The sequence below is a fragment of the Cupressus sempervirens genome, chromosome 5, assembly GCF_028749045.1.
Source record: "Cupressus sempervirens isolate cs-2001-9-10 chromosome 5, ASM2874904v1, whole genome shotgun sequence".
NCBI classification, from domain to species: Eukaryota; Viridiplantae; Streptophyta; class Pinopsida; order Cupressales; family Cupressaceae; genus Cupressus; species Cupressus sempervirens.
In genome coordinates, this window is record NC_143122.1 from 475,989,680 (window position 1) to 475,999,037 (window position 9,358).

The 9,358-nt window shown below is 31.8% G+C and overlaps 1 pseudogene; it reads left to right on the plus strand.

The window, feature by feature from the left end:
* The first annotated feature begins 117 nt into the window (after positions 1–117).
* On the plus strand, positions 118–6,248 carry LOC149556820 (BTB/POZ domain-containing protein At5g48130-like; annotated as a pseudogene).
* Positions 6,249–9,358: the final 3,110 nt, after the last annotated feature.

Consider the following 9,358-nt stretch of genomic DNA (forward strand, 5'->3'; position numbering starts at 1 on the left):
TTGTGTGCCTTCTCAAGTAAAGGTATATCATGACCATCTTCATCATCATTATTAGATTCACTAGTACCATCATTATGAGATTCTTCATCACCTGCCCCAATACCATCTTCTTCAATCATGTCCTCTGACACATTATTATCTTCTTCCATAGGAGTGTTATCCTTAGCTTGGATATTCACACCTCCATGTTCCTCTAGTAGGAAATCCACATTCAACAATGGATAAAAATTGTGGGCCCCTTCAACATGACCATGTTGCCTACAATGACTTTGGACTATTATGATTATAATTCTTTGAATCTTTAAGCCCTTACACTTTTTGCAAGGACAATAAAATTTATTAGGTTTTCTTTGGAACTAAGATAACATTGTAGCTATTGTCTCATTATTTTGTTTTGGGTTCATATTGTTAGGCATGGTCTTTCTTCATAGGAAAATATATCTACAAATAAATTGGAAATGTTGTAGTTAATGTTTATATCTACACATATAAAAATTGTTGATTAATGTTTTCATATGTAACTAAAATGATCATATAATTTCTAGAAGGCCTAGATGTTTGCAAAATGTGGAGTTATAGACAAAGTATCTTAATTATTTGAAAAATGCTTCAAAGAGATGTCACAAGGTAAAAATTACTTAGGTGCTATCAACAACATTCCTTGACTAATCCTAATAGCAATGACTAATGTGATTAATGCATCAACTAATGAAGATGACTAAAAGATTGAAACATATTAATGTATAGCAATGTTTTTCTTGAGGAAATATATGCTCTTCAATAAGATATAAAAGGAAATATGAATTAGATGTGATCTATGTGTGCTCCAGGCAAATGGACATTATCTTTTGAAAATCATTCAATAGGGGCATCATATTTTCGTCAATTTATTAAGAGGTTTGTATAGTTTGAGACTAGAGTAAGAGACAGTTATCATTGTTGCTAAAGATTATTATCCTAAGGACTATAGACTAAGTGTAATAAAAAATTTCATTGTCTATGATTTTACCAATCTCAAGAGGCTAGCTAGGAATATGAACTGCTCTAGGAACATTTTCTAGGCAGGCTTTTGGAATGAGACAATTCAATATGCTTGGAATTTACATACAACAATCTATTGTGATATAGTGTCATCTAAAACATTACCATTGTAAAATCAAACCTAGAAAAAAATAATTCATTGCTATGAATTGTGGAAATCTAATATCGCTAAATGAGAAATCTATTTAAAAATAGAATGCCAATGTGAAAGCAATCCCAGTGAATATATATTTGTCAATGCTAACAATCAGCTGTAAGCATGAGATTTCCAATTGAAACTAAACTATAAACATGATACTCCAAATAAAATGTGCAATTGTGTGATGAAAAATATGTGCAATTATAATTGAAGTATCATCTAGTGGTTCTATCTTGCAATTGTAAACATGATTCACCAAAATATTTTGGGCGTGAGAGCCTCAAACATAAATTCTATCATGGAAATGGTTCTATCTTGCAACCATAAACATAACAAGAGTTTCACCTAATAGCTTTATCTCACAACTAGACACATGATACTCCAAAACATTTTGGGAGTTCAAATGCATACATTCTATCTTACAAAAATCTTAGCTGGTATGACAAGGGCCATGATCTAACTAATCTAGGTGAGTCCTTTAGTAGTTTCCTTTTCAAATAGCCATGAGCCTTAATGGCATGCATCTTCATAACACATGGATCCTATAGTTCACTACTAGTTAGAACATTTATTTCATTGGTTTTCATCAAATGATTTGGTTGCAAAGAGGTGTACAATCCTACAATTCATATAATCAAGAATGCCCATGGCATGCATTAACTCTTACTATATGTATTGTAATACTTGTTTTAAGGCTCTTTATCTTAGGAACCACACTTCTCTTTGATGGATTTGCTAAGAAAGATAAAAAAATTTACACAAGATTTGTTGGAGAAATGTACCATCAAATAGAAAGACACGTGAACTTTGAGAAACAAAAATTTGTATCAAATAGCTAACAGAAATCTAAAATTTGTATCAATACCATGCAATTTTGAGAAACAAAGGTAGAAGATGCTATGTATATGCAATTTTCTACCATAGTAAATGTAGAGAGGAGGTGACAAAGGAATTCTGAGACCTAGATTTTTTGATCCCTAATATTGTTGTAGTAAATATTCTCACATTCCTAGAATTCCAAAACTAATAGGAAAATATCAAAATTTTCTCCAATATCCTTATTCTCAATGATCGTTCTGTAGAAGATTTAAAATATCGCTTTGCATACAGAATAAAAGCTAAGTTCTTCTAGACCACAAATGTTGGTTTCATATATGATTTGAACAAAGACTATATAAAAAATGTGTTAAGAAAGAGACTAAAAAGCTAGACAAGTAGAAGCCAGTGCATAAATATAGGTTTGGCATATAGAAAACATTGAACTTATAATTGGATCAACATGACTATGTACACAAGTCCAAACCTTCACCTATCCTATAGTTTAACAAATCTCCAAAAATGAAGAGACAAGTAAATTGATTCATAGAGCTAACACATCTACCTAAAAGGATATTTTTATTGGTAAAGCTATTTAGAATCTAGAAAATATTATCCAAATCTTAATTGTGAATAGAAAGGAATTTTTACAAGAACTTGCCTATTTTGATCCCTAGATTCTTGGCTCGGAACACACAATGATAAACATGTGGTACATGGACAGGAAAAATAATATAGGTCACAACTAGAAAAGAGTTTAGAGATGGTAAAGTTGATACTAAAGTCAACCAAACAACAAATAATGTAAAATCATAATGGAATAGTGGACAATGGGTAATGCACGGTATACAAAAAGGGAGATTGGAAAACGTAGAAGACAATGACCAAAAAGGGAATTCAAGACTAGTGAATAGAAAAATAAAATTTCTTATAATAGTGATGAGTGGCACTACAAGATTAACCAGAAAAATTTGTTTGCAACTAGCTATTACTTCCATTTCTATTTCATGAAGGTAAATATTTATAGCTCTTGTGTTTTCTAATTTGGTATGGTCTGCACAGGTCTGAAGCTACGAGGTTCTCAACTAACACAGTAGTTCACATTAAGGATTCCACTTTCCACCTTTACAAGGTACACAAATTGATCTTGGCCTTGTTATATTTTTCATATTCTATATCAATTATGAATGCATTTCAACTTTTGTACATGTTTGCATGTAGTTACCTTTGGCATCCATGAGTGGATACTTGAATCAAAAGCTAAAGGAAGCCAATGAAATACATTTGAATTCTTCTCTAGGTAGGGTTGAGAATTTTGAGCTCATAGTAGCCCATTGCTATGGTTGTATGATACACATGGAACCATTCATGATCTTAGCAATTAGGTGTGCATCAAAGTTTTTTGAAATGATGGAGAACTCTCTAGAGGAAATCTTTGCAAAGGAAGTGACCAATATTTCAAAGATACAATACTGAAGAACTAGGACCATGCCATTAAATCCCTTCGATGCTATGAGAAGCTTAATCCCATAGCCCAAGGGCTCAAGATAGTTAGCACTTTTATTGAAGCAATATCACTCTTAACTTGCTCTACAATTGAAAAATAAGCTCCTGTAGTATTTCCATTAGCACCCACGAAGATCACATTTGGGGGTAGCCACATGGAGAATCTAATTAATGACCTAATAACCCTTCCTTTGGACTATTTTAGGACTATTTTAGGCATATAATAGAGTCAATTAGAAGGAAAGGCATTAATGAGAAATTTATCTATAGAGCACTATTTTTGTACACTAATAGGTGGGTGCTCTTGTTGTTTAAGGAAGCTATATGGGAAATAAGTCCTTCATAGATTACATTTCCACATTGGTTCTTTGAGATGAGAGAAAATTTGTTAAAAATAATTCAATGGAGATCTATAACTCTAACAAATACACATAAAATGAAATTTGAATAGAGCTTTATAGTCCTTTGATGATTTGAGTTGATTTACATCTAGATTCATTTTCCTAGATTCTAATCAATCCTTTATCATTACAAACGTATATTTGATAGGGTGGACTTTCAAGGTTTAAACATGACAAAGGAAAAAAGTAGTGAGATGAAAGTGGAGGTGGAATGTGTGGTTAAGCTACTCCCTATGGACAAAGATATCATACCTATTACCTTCCTATTTGGGTTCCTTCACTATTCCATTGCATGGAGTGCAGACAAAGAGTGTACTTTTAAGCTTGAAAACATAATTTCAAGCCAGTTAGATTAGGCTATGACAATAGATTTCTTATTTCTATTGAAGAATGATGATGATGTAATTGACGATTTGGGTATTTTGGAGGTAGAGAGCATGCAACATATAGTTGCCATGTTCATGTCTCAACAAAGTGATGTGGAGGAAGAGTTTGATTACACCCTTTTTAGTGAAGGGAATGCCAATTCTCACAACTCCACTAGGAACAATCCATTTGTATGTAATGTGGCCAAAGTGTGGGATGAGTATCTCATAGAAATTTCTACCTATTCCAATGTTTCACCTACCATTTTCCTTGATTTGGTTGAAACTATGCCATCCTCTTGTTATCCATGATCAGCTCTACAAAGCTATTGACTTATAACTTAAGGTAAGGTTTACTACACTTTCTTTAATTTGATACTTTAGTTTTACATAATGTTCTTTGATGAAGCTAGATAATGATTAACCATTGTAGCTAGTCATGGTCTCTATGTAATTCTTGACTATAATTAACATCAAATGATGTTGTGTGAATGCTAGTACACTAGTGACCAAAGAATTCTATAGTATTGTAACATCCTACTAGGGAACACAGTTGTAGTTGTTTTATCCTTTCTTATCATATGGAGATTTATTGCTATATTTAGTGGATATAATCTTGTATTTGTACATTGGGTTGCCTAGTAGGACATTTCAAGTATACTCTGAACATAGAAATATAGATATATATGGTAATCTCATTTAAAACTATATTTTGGCTATTGTCCATTATCCTTGCTACATATCAATGTTCCATGCTCCATGGTTTGTTTTCTACCCATACTAGGGAGCTCCTGGATCATAGCCTCCAACATATTTTCTAACACAAGGAAAATTTGTTATCTTGAAATCTAATTTCCAGTACCTTGTGAATGATATATCAATTCACCATACTCTCTATTTGTATTTTCATGACTTTTACTCTATCTCACCTATTCATTGATTTTACTCCTAGCTCTATAGTAAATGGATTTTTTCTATGGGAAGATACTATGGAAGGTGCCACTTGTATCAAATGTCTTGATTTTGAAAAGCAATCAAACTCATAGAGAAGGAAATCCATAACTAAAGTATTATCTTGTTTTAGAGAAGACGACGGACTATTAAAGACAATGTCACTATTCATGTAACCTAGTCACATTAAATATAAGAATATCTAAGGGAATTCATAAATTATGATCATCTAATAAATAGGTAGGTTAAAAGTAAAACTATTGTAGTGCATATCATCCAATTTAGTATTTGAAAAAGTAGATTGTAACTATTAGGTCATTGATCATTGATGGCATTGCCCAAATGTTTGATAATCATATGAAAAGCCTCTTTGCAAATGTATTGCAGTGAAAGGGGAAATCATAAAATATTTTTGTCTAAAGCAACAAAATAATGTGCTTGATTATAAAGGCGATTGAACTTGATGAATGCCTGCTAATTTACCATAATGTTATTTCAAGTGCAATCATTGAGATTCATATGTAGTTTCAAGAAATTATGAATAGACAAGAGTCATCTACATTTAGGTCAACAAAGAAGAGTTTTTTACATGCTTGCATATTTTAATATTTTACTTATATTTATATAAATGATTTGCATGTAGTTCTTGAAAGAAGGTTCTATGTGTATGAACTAGTGGTTTCAATATATTGCCTTTGATGATGGAAACTATATGTCGCATGTAGTCCTTGCATTACTTGGCTTGGATATCCTCTATGGAGAAACCCACTAGAAACTATAGGATTTACAAAAAAAATGAAGTAATAGAAACAAAATCTAATGCATATATGTTCCTCCCTTGTAATATCTAAGTTGATATATATATTATATATACCACTAAAGAGCATGATCTTCTTAATCTATCCATAGAGGAAAAATCTGAGTAATATATCTAGGTTTGATTCCTTTATGCAGATGCATTCATAGATATCAAAGACTGAGATGACAAACATATGCAAAATGCTTAACTGCCAAAGGCTGTTGGAATAAGTTTTCTTTAAGCCATAAGTAAATGAGTGGTCCTGACCTATTCCTAAAATACATGTAACCTCATAAAATTCCATACAATTGAGTAACATCATAAAATTCCACATAGCATAGTAACATCATAAATCTTACAAGGCCTTATGATAGAATGTGAGCTTCCTTCTCAAAGTTATTGTAATGAGATTAAACAATATTTATACTCATAAAATTAGAAATTTAGAAATCAATATTTCAAATGTAATATAATTATGCTATGGGATGTGTGTGCACCTATGCAATAATTTGATACTATTAACAATCAAGAAAATGACAACAAACAAAATCGACATAAAAATAATTCTCCTACTACTCGCACCTTTTTACTAGCTTCCTCCTAGCCTCCTTATTTTCTATCTTGGCAGTTCCTTGGCTTCGCCCTTGCAATCACCATTTAAACATGTTAAAATCATTCAAATAAATATTAAAAAGAGTAGAAATTATTTAAATTTCAAATTTTACAAGGAAACTCACATTTATTATAATTTTCTAGTTAATATGAGTTGGAATGAGAAAGCACACTTTTAGAGGTAATAATGATGAATTCAATCTAAAATACAAACAAAAATAATTTTCAAACTTTGCAATAAAAGAATTTATTTATTTTCAAAAAGCTACATGCATATAGATTATATCATTACAAAATGATGTAGAGTTGATAGGTAAACATCAGAAATGAAAAAATTCCAAGCCCTAGAGAGAAAGGTTGTCTCAAATTATTCTCATGATTGAATTAAGAAAGGTATAGCTCAAGGTGACATTGACATAGGATTGTCAATCCATTGAAAATTCCTTAGGCACTTTGAACAAAAAAGCCAACTTAATGACCTACTAATATGCAAGCTTTGTGAAGAGTTGACTTGATATGGTTCCCAATGAGAGGTGCATAGGTTGTGGTCAAGTGTAATACTAGTTTTTAAATGTCATACACAACTAGTTGAGAGAATAAACCAAAGCTAATAATATTAATGAGTAGGTTCAAAATGAAAGCTTGATAAAAAGTCACCTTGGGAAAATGAGGGCTGTAAGCCGTAGACAAGGAAAAAAACTAAAAATACCAATTTAATGTCATCAAGAGAAATCACATCTAAATCTATTAAAAATGAAAAATGAATGAGTATTGTGTAATCTTACATATATGATCACGGAGCTTTAGAACCTTGAAAAAATTTGGACCAAAATGGCATAGCAAGAGCCAAGTACAAAGTAGTTTCTCTATTAGAGTACATGAACAAACCAAAGAAGCTAATAAAGTTTTTTAGGGTGCATCAAATTGAGATACCTAGGAGAAATTAGTAGCAACCAGCTCTTCCAATGCTAGGGCAGTGTCAAAAAAATTCAATGGATTAAATTAGGAATCTGTCATGCCCAAAAAAAACATGAAGGCAAAAACACACACAAATATTTTTTTTTTGAATTAATCATTTATCATGCCCTAGGTTTGAAATGATTGATAATAGTTTTAGTACAGGTTCTTTACTTTACGTCTTAAGGTTATAAACATGAGAGTGATTACATTGATAAGACTTTGAGACTTTTGTTACTAGATTGATATCAATCTTAAGTTATGCCATTTAAGAATTAAACATATCAAAAGATCTTAATAGTGTAAGGTACTCTTAACTTTTGACTAAAAGATAAAGGAAACAATCCAACATTTCCTATTGGTTTTAACATATGCTAACGTAATGAAACAGATGATAGTTTCAAGATGAGTTTGCTAAAACCTTAAATTTTTAAAATTTAAAAAACAATATAAAAAAAAGGAACTAACTAAACTAATCATGCTAAAATAAAATAACTTAAAGATTTAAACTAATTAACTAATTACATTCAGAGTTTTATCAACAAAAAAAAACAAACAATTTTAATAGACTTAAAAATTAATCTAAAAATCTAATTACATTTATAAAGTAACTAGATTAACTAAATACTAACTAGCTAATCTAATACTAAATTATATTCTAAATTCTAACTATAATAAAAAAAAAACAATTAAATCATACCCTACTAACTAAGCCTACCTATTGACTAGCATCTAACCACTAACCCTCATGTCCTAAGACCTAACCTACACCCTAGCCTCTAACATCCACTTGACCACAAGTCAAGTGGATGTGACCACTCCCTACTCCTCTCCCTAGGCCCCACGCAATCCCAAACTTGCACATCCAAGAGGAGGTACGCAGGGGGAACTAAGGACTAAGGATTAAGACAAGCAAGCAAAAAAAAACTTACTAACAACAAAATTGACCCCACACTCAAACCAACGTCCAAATGAAATGTCATATCATGACATAACACTCTCTCCACTCCACTTGCCACGTAGCCCGAGGTAGTGAAAACGTAGCCCAAGAGGGGCACGTGAACAGAGGTGGCAAGGAAGGGTTAAGGACATGAAGGTGGCCATTCAAATTTTCCCTTCACAACATTAATGCCACATTTCCCACAACTGGCCGCTAGGAATGGAGGAGGATGGGGATGGGACAAGGTGGCAGGGTGACATCACCCACCCATCCCATCCACTATGACATGAGACAGACACAAAAAGACCTCTTTAAGGCAAGCTTAAACTGATGTGCAAGGCCAAGGAGGGCAATAAAAACATAAAGTTTTATAGGTGAAGAAAAGATATTCAGAATATTAAAGTTATAAAGGCTTAATAACTTATGCAATGTATTAGATATCATTTATATATATATATATATATATATTGTTTTATTACTAATTTTAAACACTAATAGATTCTTAGAATATTCTCTATTGCAAACCAAGGATTATCACATTCTCTCATACAAACTCCAGCATCCTATAGGTGGATTATTTGATAATTTGTCTACTCTCTCTCTCTCTTTCTCTTGGAACTCAATGTATATTGTTCTTTTGCAATTATATTACCACAGTAGATGTTGCATTCTCTTATAAATTTCTAGTTTATCATCTCCATGAACCTCAAATGGCCATGCATTTCAATTAAACCACATTACATGAAATAACCATCTACGTATTCATTTAACTATCTAATAAAACTGATGGATCAACAAAATGACTAAACTAGTCTTAAGGCAATTGAGAAA